The 13,798-nt window shown below is 41.8% G+C and overlaps 1 protein-coding gene across 3 annotated transcripts in view; it reads left to right on the forward strand.

Moving 5' to 3' along the window:
- The first annotated feature begins 2,290 nt into the window (after window positions 1-2,290).
- The window catches only part of OSBPL8 (oxysterol binding protein like 8), a 95,309-nt gene continuing 83,801 nt past the window's right edge, over window positions 2,291-13,798 (forward strand). The window contains exon 1 of one of the 3 annotated variants that reach the window (XM_075058102.1): window positions 2,291-2,440. The gene's annotated coding sequence lies outside the window, so the exon portion shown is untranslated. Of the gene's footprint in view, window positions 2,441-3,288; window positions 3,382-13,798 lie in introns of those variants that run through there. The other 2 variants (XM_075058107.1, XM_075058104.1) reach the window with 2 other exon arrangements.

Here is a 13,798-nt window from a genome sequence, read left to right on the forward strand (position 1 = left end):
TTGTTCTATACGTGGTCACAGATGCACACAATGCAGGGAAATGCTTTCTCCAGTCCATGTGTTTATGGTGACAGTGAAGTATTTCTTCCACCTGACAGCCCTGATGAGTGAGGTACAAACTCCCACTACTCGTCAGTGCTCTGTGTCCTCAAATCTGAAAATGTGATGCTTTGTGGTCATTTCCCCCTATTTTTGCTATAAGAGGTCCTTTAACACAGAATTTCTGTGACATGATGCGGCTTTGTGCCACCTACGAAAACATCAGTTTAAGCTGCCTGAGCTTCTCCATCAGCTATTGCTGCTTTGGTGTGCTGCCAGCCTTCCCCCTCTATTGCAGACAGGAATACAAGAACTCTATAAAGCCAGGAAAGCACTGCAAGGAATGAGTAACGGTTTCCTGGTGACCTCCAGGAGAAAAAAAGGCATAGTATGGATTCATCTGGCATACTCACCAAGTGAACCAATTCCCAGCTGTGCACCACTGCCTGGTGCCATATACTTTGCACATCTGGAACTGTGAACCCCTCCACGGGTGTTGAGCATGACTTGAAGAACTCCACGTTTTTTATGGAGCTCTCAAAGTGTGAAATACGGTGTCCTTGAAAATAGCTTTAAAAGAATTGCTCTGTCACAAGGCAAGACGTGTGCACACAGGAGCAGGACTGCTTCCCAAAGCGAGACTCGGCCCATTCGCTGGACCACGACCAGCCTTCTGAATGAAAGCTCTACAGCGAGAAAGCCCACGTGTGTAACTCGTGGATAATTTGAGATAATTCAAAGGGAATTATCTCATTCCAGGGCCCTCCTTTGGGGAGAAGTATTGTTTAATTATAGAAAGCCTTGTACAAAGAAGCTTCGTATCTAATGATGAAAACAAAATTGTTCTCCGTGTTTTTCAACGTTTTATATTTCATCGCTGAGAAGAAAAACCAATCTTCCACAGTCAGGAATATATACTTATCTTTCTACAGAAGTATTAAAAAGAAAAAAATTACTGGGGAAAGAATACTCAGCCTTTTAATTAACTCAGATTATTGAAGGAACAAAATGAAAAGAATGTGAGTGGAACATTAGCCCAAGATAATGGACTCCTAGCGACACTGCTACATAAATGAGGTACAGCAGATAATTCTATGAAAAATAGATTGAGCTAGAAGGCTTATTTTCAGAGCTGGAAATATTAATCCTCTGACAACTTTTCTGCGTCATTAGTTAGCAGGTCAGTGCTGAAGGTGCCAGGCATTTTCTGAATGTACTGACAGTACTTTCCTTTGAAATAAGTGACAAGAAGATGCTTAGCATTTCCAAAAGTTATTCAGCATTTTGCAACTGTTTTCAGTTAGCTCAACTGGCAGGTGATGAAAACCCGAGGTACACAACTGATTTTATTTTAAATACAGTAACACGCGCAAGCTGCTCACAGTGGTTTTACATTAGTGTGGAGATGTTTAAAACTGCTAGTAGGGGACACATTTTGAGATGGAAAAAAAAAAAAATCCAGAGCGGGGTTCCTGTTGGTGTGTTAACTGGCGACCGCATCTCTTGCTGATTTATGGGTATTGTTCAGAGCATCTTTTATTTCCGTTGTTGCTACTTTTTGGCTGCCTAGGTTATTACTTAAAACCACACTTGATGATTAATACAATGCTGCTGTGCTATTTATGACTGTACTTTTTCCAGCACAGTTCACAGTTTGTACTTGAAGGAATAGTGCCGCTGGACAGAAAAGGGTTTTTCTCTCCTAAGACACAAGTGCAGTCCCCACACTGCGAACTTCAGCAGCTCCCTCACAGCTAGGCCTCCCTCCGGGCGTCCCCCAAAGCGTTTTGGGCTCGCCCTTCGGATTAGATTCTGCCTTTTGTCCCCTGTGGAACGACCTCTGGACCCTCTTCCCCCCCCCCCCCTTCCCCAGCCGCTTCACAGAGCCAGACCCGTCCCGCTTCCCGCCGCCGCCTCCACCACCCCATCGACCTTCCTCCTTCAGCGGCTGCCAGCCCCCCCACCCCGCCACTAAACCCCGTCCTCGCCCCGGGGTCGTCGATCGCTCCGTCCTTCCAGCGCCCCCGCCATTTTCTAGGGGCCGCCTCAGGCTCCCGCCCGGAAGCCGCCCGCCCGCTTCGCTGAGGCGGGAGTGGGCGGGGAGACCAGCGCCCACGTGACCCCCGCCGCCGAGGGGGCGGGGCGCGCCGCCGCGGCGGATGAGGGGATCAAGCGGCGACCGCGCGCCGCGTGAAGGCGGGAGGCGGGATCCGGGAGCGCGCGTACGCGCGGGTGTGAGGGAAGGAGCCGTCGGTGCCGCGCGCGGCAGGCGGAGCCCGGGGAGGGGAGGGGTCCCGGCCGCCGCACACCCCCCCCCCCTCCCCGTACCCGTACCCGTACCCGTACCCGTACCCGTACCCGCACCGGCCGTGCCTCCCGCCGGACCCGGCTGAGGGGAGAGGTGAGAGAGCGGGAGCGCGGGGGTCCGCCGCCGCCGGGCCCTGGGCCGTGCCGCAGCGGTGGGTCCGGGGCGCGGGGCAGCGCCGCAGCCTTCGCGGCGGAGGGGGGTGTGTGTGAGGAGAGTGTGTGTGGGGGGGGTGTTGCCGCTGAGGTACCCGGCCAGGTCCCCGCCGGTGCTGCGCTGCCGAGGGGGTGTGTGTGTGGGGGGGGGATTTTGGGACCCCCCCCGGGGTCTCCGGTAGCGCCTGGGCCTGGCGCCTGGGTTGGGGGGCGGCCGCGTTAGGGCTCGGGTTTGTTTGGGACCGGTAGCCCCCGCCGCCGGGACGATCGCCCGGGTTTTACTTGACCGGCTTGTGCGCACCTTGGGCCGGCGGGGACCCGCAAGCCGCGGTCTGAAAGCGGTCGGGTTAAGTACCGAACGCGGGTAAAATTTAGCTCCTTTGATTGTCGGTAACCTCCTTCCCCTCGCCCCGGGGAAATAATCTTCTGATTGAGCAACGCCCCGGGGAACGAAACCTAAATCCCTGTTATTGTCCCTAGTCCCTCGTTGCTGCCAGCCGCTCTTCTGTATCTTTATTAGCAGGCCTTATAAATGGCTCGCTTCCAAAAGAGTGCGTTCTCGTGTTGTCTGAAGGCGTTTTGCTTAAACGCACTCGGTGATAATTCGGACGAGCTTCAGACCTTCGCTTGAAATAATAGTCTTCATAAACTGTATGTTATAGAAAAGCTGTAGAGAATGCCTTTTCTGAGAGGAATCAGTCCTGAGGTTTTCTGAAAGCCATCAATTCCTGTGTGTCACTGAAGGTGTTTCTAACATGAGATGTCGCTGCTTGTGAGCTACTTACTGTCCGAACAAAACAGAGTTTTTCAGGCTGAGGACAGGAAACCTTCTAAACCTGCTGATTTTCATCTGGAAGTTTTCTTGACTTCACTTAATCACAGGTAGTATGAATCTGTTTGAGCCATCAAGCGTTACACAGTTAGGGCCCTGCTGATGCTTGTTTAATATCAACCTGATTTGCAAAGTTTTGAAAAGACAGTAGTTGATACCGAGTTGTTAGTCCATGGCAGGTGTGGGAGACGTGTGTATGGGTGTTGCTCCCTGCTTGTCTTTGTGAGGTCTGTTCTCCAGCTAGTGACAGTTCAGAGTTGATGTAGTACTGGCCTTAAATGAAGGGGAAAGAAGGCCAACAACACGATTTCACTTGTTGGCTATCGAGTAGCTGTAGAAGAGACTGGTGAAATTCTCTGTGTGCTGTTTCACTTTAGAGTTCCGTGCAAACTTCTGAGGGTGTTTCTTGTTTCAGCCATGCGCTATTTTTCATCAAAACTCCTGAGCTTTCAAGTAATTTGTTTTGTGAGCATGTAACTCCTGAGCTTTGAAGTAATTTGTTTTGTGAACATGTAACATGTGAGCATGTGAGCATGCTGTAGAGCCCTCCTTTCCAGATGCTGATTTAACGCAGTCTGCTTCAAAATTGAAACTAGTTGCAAAAAGAGAGATGCACAATTGTGGTCACTTGTGGGCTCTTTGGCTTAATTTTTCTATTGTTGTGGAGTTATGAAGGTGTTGTAAGTAAAGTAAATTTGTTGAGACATCTAACTTGGATCTAGTGATGAATAGATCTTTCTTTTTTCCTACTTTAATCATGGAGCAGGGAAAGAGCTCCTTTAAAACATGCTGTTCTGTAAAATTAGTTAATAACTGACTTTTCAGAAAAGGGTCATCTAGCTCACATTTTTTTTGCCCACAAATGTGAACTTCTGGGGTACTTCAAACTCTGTTCTATAAATGCTTGTTAAAGCTTGTTAACTTTTACAACGTAAGGAGGAATTTTCTGATGTTGCAGGAAAAAATGTTGGACTTGTACGCTTTTTACGGGGATTTGAATCACGACAGAAAGTCAGACTGATGTGCTGCTGTTCTTTCATTAGTGCTTACTGTATTATCTCAGGGTTTTACTTCAAAGGGAAATAAAATCCTGAAATTAATAGAAAGTAATCTTGGGGGGGGAAAAAGTTTATTGAAGATTGCTTTCTTTTAGATTGCCTTTTTTTTTTTTTTTTAAATTATGTTGAAGTGATCAAGGCATGTCTTGGGTGCTGCAGTACTTACTCTTTTCATTTTGTCTGCTCTTACGCTTTCAAAGGAATGTTTGTGCAATTACCTAGTAGGAGAAACTATGCATGTTTTGTATTCTGTGAAGTTGTGTTCCAGCCTACTCTCCCTCCAGTAAATCTTTGCATAGAGCACCTAGCCAAGTTTTGATAAACTCTGCCAAGTCAGTTATTAGGCTTTCACCTCTTCGCTGACTACTGTTTTACCATCTGCCCCCCCACTGCATTTTGCACAACTTCTGGTACCTGAAGTGTACAGGGGAGATTTCTAAGGTGTTTTTGTCCCTTCTCCCTCCCCATGCTGTGAAATTGCTGTCACTTCAGGCTATCTGTCAAATAATTTATCTGTTAGTCTCTTGGGCTTCTCTTTTGGAACAGAAAATACATTTGTTGCAGAAATCACATGCCATCATATAGTTAAAGGGGCCAAGCAGTATGGTTTGTTTGTTTGTTTTTTGTTTGGTTGGGTTTTTTTTAATGAACCTGCATTGAGCTCTGGGTTATTTAAATTTATGATTAAACACAGAACAACTTCTAGTGTTCGACAAACCAGAGGATTGTGAAGGAAGGCAGAAAAAGACCTTCAGTGAAGAAATAGTGACAGTTGTTTTCTGGGAAACGGGATAATCTTGCTACCTAGAAGTGTGGCTTTTTCTTCAGTACGTGCAATATGATAGAAGCAGCGCAAGCACAGAAGTTGATCTTATTCCCCAAACTGTAATGTGGAAATGTTGGTGAGGTAAACTGTGGATCATAATACAGTATGCTGTTAATGAAGATCTTGCTTGTATGGCAGGTGTATTGTATTGTTGGGGAGGAGGGGAGCAGTAGCTGAAAGCTCTTTAAGGCAAGTATTTATACAGTCCCTGTTTTCACAGGAAATGAAACAGCATAGTTCTTCACCTAAGCTGTTTCGGTGAATTGGTGAGGAAGTAAAAAATACTACCACTAAATGTCAAACAATTCTTTACCAAGTGAACTGTCTCTCCCCCTCCCGGCCCCCCATTCTGATGTGGTTGTAATGATATTGAATTAATAAAGCTTTTCTTTTTTGTTAGACAGCCTTTTCAATTAACTTTTATTATAACAGGTAGTTGATGGTAATATAGTTCAGAAATACATCTGTTTTAAGATAAAAGAGGTGATGGGCAGAGTCTTGGTGGTTTTTTTAAACAAGCAAACAAAAACCCCACAACAACAAAAAAAAGTTTTTGCCAAAGGCTTTGATTCATTTTAGAGGACTGTTTCTGGATTTTGAGTGATTTTTTTTTTTTTTTTTTCTTCTGTTGTCTTTGTGTTTTGGGTAAAGTTGATAACCTCTCTGTTTAACTTCAGCCTCTCAATAGTTTCCTTCCTTCCCTCTGCTGCTTACAGCTCTTCCACTAATACAAAGTGGAGAGTCATTCTCGGAGTTTACAGCTGGAGCAATGTAAAGGGTTTTGTAAGCCTCTTGCTTCCATTGAAAACATATGAGCAAATATTGAGACTAATGTGACTTTCACAAGTTCTCGACATGTTGGAAGGTCTAATTGTAACCAGAAAGTAGAAAAAAATAAGTTATTTACTTTGAAAAATTAACATTCACTTTCATGATACTGGAAATTAGTAGAGGACGTGCATTGTTTCTGCTTTGTGGACTTCCTTTGACCCTGGATTTGCAGAATCTGCATAATTTTGGCAATGTTTTTGTAAACTAACTTCTGATCAAGGAGGTGGTTTCTGTGCCTAAGAAACTCTCATCAGTTTAGACACAGCAGAAGCAGCTCTGTGTAGCTTTATCTTAAAACAAACACTTGGCCAGCTCATGGGAACAGCAAGTTCCATGCTTTTCCAGTAATTTGTCTCAATTAAATCATTTTTGTGATTTCACACCATAGTAGAGAGACTTGGTGGAGCTTGATGTTTTGAGAACTGACATTGACTTTTAAAGGGAAGATGTATGTGCAATGTTGAACTCCATAAACTGAGCGAGTGATGTTTAGGAAACGATGCTTGTAATAGGGCGCTGATTAGCAGCAGATACATTAGTCAGAAGTGTTTTATTCAGAGTAACTGGTTCTGGATTGTACACAGTTGAAATCTGGTGCAGTATTTTGCTATGTTTGTTATAAAACAATGTTTTATTCCATCTGTACAACAAGAAAATCTGTTGCAGATGTAATGTATATAGTAGCATAAGAAGCCTCTTGAGAGCAGCTAAAAGTGTTTGACAGATGGTAAGAGGCATTTGGGAAGTGAGATTTTCATTTTGGGGAAATAGCTTGGACTTCTGGTGTTAGGAATAAATAAACCTCATTTTCTTCACACTCTTAATTGTGGATATGAGGTTTTATCTCAGCTTGTTGCCTCAGCACAGGGTGCAGCACTGATCCTTCATCCACTAAAAATGCTACATCTGTCTCTTTGGAAGTTTTCAAGGTTCCAGTGACTTTGAAGCAATACAGGAGTGTGTGTATCTGATCTTCCTCTTTTTTCATTCATCCGTTTGAAAGTGTTCTCACTGCATCTAAGCTTGGGCTGGCTCATATGCTATCTGTATGTTCATATGTTTTTCAGTGCAATAATCCTGTCACCCAGTCTTTGTGTTTTAGTACTGCAGAAGCTGTTAATATGACTATTCAGTTGAGATAAGGGTAAACAGCTTGTTTCTTCCAGAGTTATCTTCTGCTTGCCTGCAAACTGAAGCCATAGTATTTTGAAGGTTATTTTAAAGACCAACAGGTTGCTTTTTAAAAGGCTTGGACTTGGGAGTGCAGCTATATTACTGGTCATTTAAACATGTGAAAAAATATTTTTATTGAATTTGGTGTTCTTGCACAACTTAGGGTAGCATACATATTGTATGTGACTTTTTTTGCTTGACAGTTTTGGCTGTTTAGGGAATTATACGTCAGAAGAAAATAGGTTGGTTTTAATATTCATGTGTTTAAAGCTGATATGAAGTGGGTGGCCCAGTAAACTGAGTGGGGTATTTGACTGTGGCTTGGGCTTTACTTATCTTAGGAATGCTTTATTTATCTTAGGAATAGCTTTAATAAATTAAAGGATGCTTTTCATGGCTTCTTTCCCCTCCAAAGTAACGAATAAAGCCTTCAAATGATTTACTTGCCTCTTCAAATGGCAGAAGCATCATTCCAAACCTGGCTTCGTCTCATATATAGTAGGTCTTTTTTTAAGTACCTACAGAGGGCCTCATCTCAGCAGTTGGCATATATTTCCTCAAAAATATGTTCTTCAGATGTTGTATTTCTTATAGATGATTTGGAGAGTTAAGACAAACAGCTTACTACTTATAACTAGATGATGCTACTTAGAGTGTTACATTGTTGAGATGAAATTTGTGTGGTAAATTATAGGTTCAGTTGGTGTCTAGTTCATGAATTATAAAAGATTCCTGGCTGCATTCTAAAGGAGAAATGTGACATTTTATGATTCATGAAACACTTGTTGCCAGGTACACAGCAAATTCCTTTGCTTGAAATTTCATGTGGATTTTTTTTTCCTAATTACTGGTAAGGCATGTGGTAAAAAAGGGTGCTTGTACAGGCAAAGTGAGTACTTTTCTAGGTAAAACATGGGCATTTGCCTAAATATTGCATTGACTGATCTCATTTTTTAGTTAATATATTCAGATTTTACAGTCTTGCAGTCTTTGCAAGGTTAGAAAAAAGTATGATGCTGCTGTAAATCTGCAATGAGGTACTCCTCAAGTGGCACTGAATTAAGAAACACATTTACTTGAGAGCTTAGCTTCCCTTGTCTAGTTATGGTATAGTGGAAAAGATCACTCAGTATGAACATACATGATGGCAGATATAAGCCCCTTTCAGTACTAAATAGCATATTTTTTCTTTATTCTTGTACGTTAAATTCTGATGTAAATACCTGCTTGAGAGCCACTGTGTTTTCTTTGAAACAGGCCACAGCATGAGAGGTCCTCCATGGTCTGTTCCTGCAGGTAATAACTAATACTGTAGAGTGGATGCCTGGAGTTGGAGAAAAATACTGCTCTCAGTCACACAAAGCTTTTGGAATAAATCTGCACAAGTTTGTCAACCCCTGCACAAGCTGTTCCTTCCAGACCCGTCTCAGCAGTGGCTGCCTGAGGGACCTGCTGCGGCGTGCTCCTCCGTGCCTGGGGACATGTGGTAGAAAGGAACAGGGTAGGAGTCTTGTTCCTCACGTGGTGGGACACCAGTGCTGCCAAGAAGAGGAGGAGGCAGTTTGTTCGCAGTGGAGGTTTTAATGCAACTCGTGAACCTTTATGTTGCATAAAGTAAATACTGTTCTTAAACACAGAAGTGATAGCTAAGGATATTGTTTAGACATTAAACCAGTGAGTCTGCATAAACTGCAGTTCGTTGTTTTGCAACTGTGGGAGTCGAATCCTGCAGCGCCATACTGTACCAGGACAGTGGGTTTACCATTGTTTGTCACTGGAGGACTAGTCTAAGAGAAGGACTACAGCCTGAAAACAAATATTTAACATGGCTCTAGAAGATCATCAGTCTCCTTCCTTGCATGACTTTACCTTTGTCCGATAAGAGCTCCATTATAAGGTTTTTGATGTGAGCAGTTTCTTTTGCATAATTGAGAGCTCTCATGATGTTTTCTTTCAGTATTTTTTCCAGTGGAAAGCAATCGCAAGAACAAGTTTATTTGTATCTCTGAAGTGAACTGAGCCGGTTTAGATATCCATTTAGAGTAGTGCAATTGACCGCATAATGCATGGAAAATGTTTTGGTTGAAACAAATGTATTATGACTTAATGTGTATAACGCAGTCTATGTTACTTGGGCCTGACTCTGAGTATGAACTATTTAACTTTCTCTTCCTCCTCATCCCCACCATCACATGTATAGTGTGAAAATGAAGCAGCTCATTTGCTTGATGGATTGATTTATTTGTCCTTTCTTAGGCAGTTTACCATTGGTGTATCTCCCACCTTGTAGACAGGCACAGATAATTTTTGTACTTCTTGTATAGCAAGATGGCAGTAGTGCTGACTCCTTGTCTGTACTGCCGCCCACACCCTGGCTGCTGAATGTGAACCTGCATTTGTTCCTGTGTTTTACTGAATGCTGGCTCTGTGGAGTTACAATTGGGAGCTCAACTAAATGTAATTGCTAGGAGTGGTGCTGGGTGGAGGTGGTGTGGATGACCAGGGAAGCTTTGTTTCAGGCTTTGGCCATTTCCAGGTGAAGAGAGTCAAGCAAGCACGTGAGAAAGTGGACCTCTTTTCCCCTGAATAGGTGGATGTCTATTTAATGTTTTTGGAAGAAGTCACCTGCTCTATGCTCTAATATGACTAGTGCCAGTATTACCCTGTTTTTTCCACTAGTCCTGGAAGCTGCTGCACTGCTCTTTTTGAAGCATATTGGACACTCAAGAGTACTGATTTTTTTTTTTTAAAACAATCTAGAAGACTGAGTAACTTCAGAAAAAGAATATGTACTTTAAATACTTAAAACACGCTGATCTTATTAATACGTAGTCCATGTATAAATACAGAATACAGTATCCACAGACATTAGGATGATGTGTATAGGATGGTAACTAAGGGAAACTTTAACTTTTTCTAATATACTAGTTCTAGAAATAAGGGGGTGGTCCTGAGTTGAAATATTAACAAGATGAAAATGACAAGAATTGAAGAAAAATAGCACAGCTATTGTTCCTTTTAGCAAACAATCTTTGAATAATCACTAATAGGTTTAATCCAAGTCTGGAGGAAACAAGGTTTGCATAGAAGCCGAAGTAGAGTTAAAAATTTTAAAAAAAGCTTTAAAATGATTTGTTGAAGACCTCAAATAACAGCTAGTGTTATAGGGAGGAAAAACCGCAAAGGAAAAGTTCCGTAGACTTGGGTCAGAAACAGGCATCAACTCGGTGTGAATACTTTGTACCTAATAGCTCAGTCTCTTTGCAGCCAACATTGACACGTGGAGGTACAGTACCTCAGCTAGCCTTTGTTAACAGTCTTTGCACTGTAAACCTGGGGCAAATGCAGTGATAATTTGGCTTTGACTAGTCTCTGTGGGCTTGTTACATGCACTATACAGCCAACATACATTTATTCTGAGTATAGTATAATGGGTTCTGTCTAATTTTGGATAATACATTAAATTTTGCTAGTATGAGCTGTACAGTTGAGTAACTGGTTATGCTGCAGCAGAAGTTAATGCAGAAATGCTCTCTTCCCTTAATGGTCATTCTTCTTAATGCTCTCTTCCCCCTTTGGGACAGGAAGAGAGAGGTCTGTGCATCAGAAGGACAAGTCATTTAGGTCTTGTATTGGGGAGCCAAGATTCAAAGTCTACAAGAAGAAATTTCAGGATGAATAATAGTGTTTAGACTTGTGTGATTTCCAGCTCTCCAGATGCTAGACCATGAGTAATTCTCTGAATAAGATATGTGCTTTTCTGCTATTTCCATTGCTTATGGGGAGAGCTTACAATGCTCTGTGCTTCTCTATTATTGACTTCTGTTTTTTTTCCCCTGATCATACTCTTTTCCAATTCAGGCAATGTCATGAAAGTTATGGTAATATAGAAGGAGCAGGGCAGAAAGAGGATTGAGGAAGGCAGTTAAATTCTTACCTGAAGCAGCAGATAGGGTTAATTTAATGTGACTGAAAATCTGGCCACGCTGATGTGTAACATACTTAAGGTGGATGTAATGTGCACATCGCTGATGGAGGAGTATCTTTTGTGAGTGAAGACGACTTGCATCACTTTCCTAACCTAATGGCATCTCTTCTCTGCCATATTGAGGTGGCCTTTTTGCTTCTTTTCCATCCATTCTTCTGCCTATGTAGGAGGACGAGGGCCTTCTGCTTGTTAGTTTTGTTGTGGAAAAGGCATCTGGGATTACTGGTTTTCCCTGTGATATATGACCTGTGTACTTTCTCCTGCAACTCCAGCTACACTGCCTGTTCCTATTTCCTTGGTTGCTTACCATCTTTCTCCTGCCTTGGTCTCCTACACAGGTCACGGTTAAATTGCTGCAGGGAATTTTCTGTCTCATTTCTCGTAACTCTAGGTACCATCTGACTAAGCATGGCTTTAGCTGTTTTCAGAAGATTATAGTTTTAGAAGAGGCCATGATCATAACCTTGTATTCCCTCCAGATAGCTGAGATGCTGTGGAAGACTACTAGCTGGGGGAGGGGACTGGGTTTTTTGGTTTTTTTGAAGCAATATGCTTTCCCGTGTTAGATAGACGGTGGTATGTGCTGTCTGTATGTGATGCAGACAGTGCCTGTGTAGTATCTGCTTTACTGCAAGGACTTGCTTAACCCATAGAACATAATTTGCCTGTGTGCATGTATATATTTGTGTGTATAAAAGAAGTGTGCTAGTAATATGTTAGAAGCAGATAACCTCCTGTAAACTGCTAGATGGCAATCCTCAGTCTTCAGGCTAAGGCAACAGTAGGGGTAGCTGTGACCTGAAGTCCTTCATGTTATTTGCAGTGTCCTTTAGAAAAAGAGGCTTTTTGTATGGATAAGAAAAGCAACTTTGATTAATCTGCATGATGCAAATTGTAGACTCTGAAGGTACCTCTTTGCTTTGATTAGCGTCTTTTAAAAAAAATTCTAAGTTGAGTCTGCATGATACATGAGAAGTTGCAATTCTAAGCTAGTAGTTCTAGCTTCAAAATTTACACTAAAGATTTTGTTAAGCTGTCCATTATGACCTGTTGGAGGCTGAAAGATTCACATAGCGGTGCATATTTCCTGTACCAAAATTACAATTTTGTAATGTTTCTTTTGTGATCAAATGAAATTCTTATCAGTAATTAAAATGTAGTCTTTGTGACTGTAGAGAGAAGCCAATAAGCTGACATTTGAATCTTGTTTTGTATGCAGAATTAAGGACTCCACACTAGCCTACCTATAAAGTTTTACTCTTTGCTGTTTTTAAAAACAGTACCTTGATTCTAGCTTGCAAACAGGATTGTAGTTATACTTAACTGTCACTAACCTGTGCTGCAGTGAAAAGGGGCTGGATAAACCTTAATGCAAACAACTACATTAAAATACCAGTGATAGAAAATCATCAGGGGATAACAGGAGCTTAAGGTCTGTGATATTTACAAGCAAAAAGAAACCTCCTCTACACAAATGCCGATTCTACCTATTTGAATAACGCACAAAATTACTGACTCTAAGGAGGGGTTTTAAGATGGATTGTTGAAATCATCAACAAGAATAAATGTTTTCCCTTGATTGAAAAAGGTTCTCCTTTCATCAAAAAAGAAAGCCTGCTGAGGCAAAGCAGCACCGAGCAGAAAGCTTATACATGCTAATCAAGGTAGAAAACAGAATGGAGAGCAATGAGCTGCCTTATAAAATGAGGGAAAAACCGGTGAAAAATAAACCTGAGAGAGTGTACAGATGGGTCTGTACCATGTCAGCTACTTGAATTAAATATTAACTATACACGCTTACTGTCAGTACTTTAAAGAACAGTGCTCGATATTCCTCTCTCTGTGTAACAAGAATATTTTCTTTTAAGCTTAATAATCAGTTCCTTTCAGTGTCATCAGCTCTGTTTGGTTCTCAGCTTGGAATAGGAAAACATGCTTTCTTTTTATGTAAACTAAGAACCGGTGTAAGGAAATGAGGCCTGTGGTGTGAGAGGGTTTGGTTTTTGGTAGTTTTGCTTTGTTTTGTTTTTTAAATTTGTAGAAGACCTCTGTTCTGGTCACTGTCACATCACAGGTTACAAATCGGTTACAAATCGTGCTGCTTTGGTTTTCAGAGGCATGTTTGTGTTGAATTAAAACAAGCTTTAGTGCTTTTTTCTCTGATTTTGGCATATAAACTATATCTGTCTGCAGTGAACTTGGAAAAGTTGTCCTTGCATATCTTATTGTGATTTCTACTTTCCTCCCAAACAGAGCTTGATTTATATCAAAAAGAAGATTAAAGATCTGGTAGGTGGTTGCTATTTTCAAGTATAATAAATCAGTGAGCATGTGTTGTAGCATTCACTGAGTATAAATATATATTTTTTGTTAATAAAAAGTGACCAGAACAGATTTTTATGCATAATTTTTGACTATGTATTTTATTAATTATCAAAATTTATTTAATCCCTCTTATGAAATGAACTGGTTGGTTCTCACTTATCATAAGCCACTTTCCTTTGTGACTGACATTGTTTTTGTAAATACAACCCACTTATGAACAGGGCTTGTGTTATCCTCTAATGTAAATATACTGAAAGAACCTCTGT

The sequence above is a fragment of the Buteo buteo genome, chromosome 26 (genome assembly GCF_964188355.1).
Source record: "Buteo buteo chromosome 26, bButBut1.hap1.1, whole genome shotgun sequence".
NCBI lineage: Eukaryota > Metazoa > Chordata > Aves > Accipitriformes > Accipitridae > Buteo > Buteo buteo.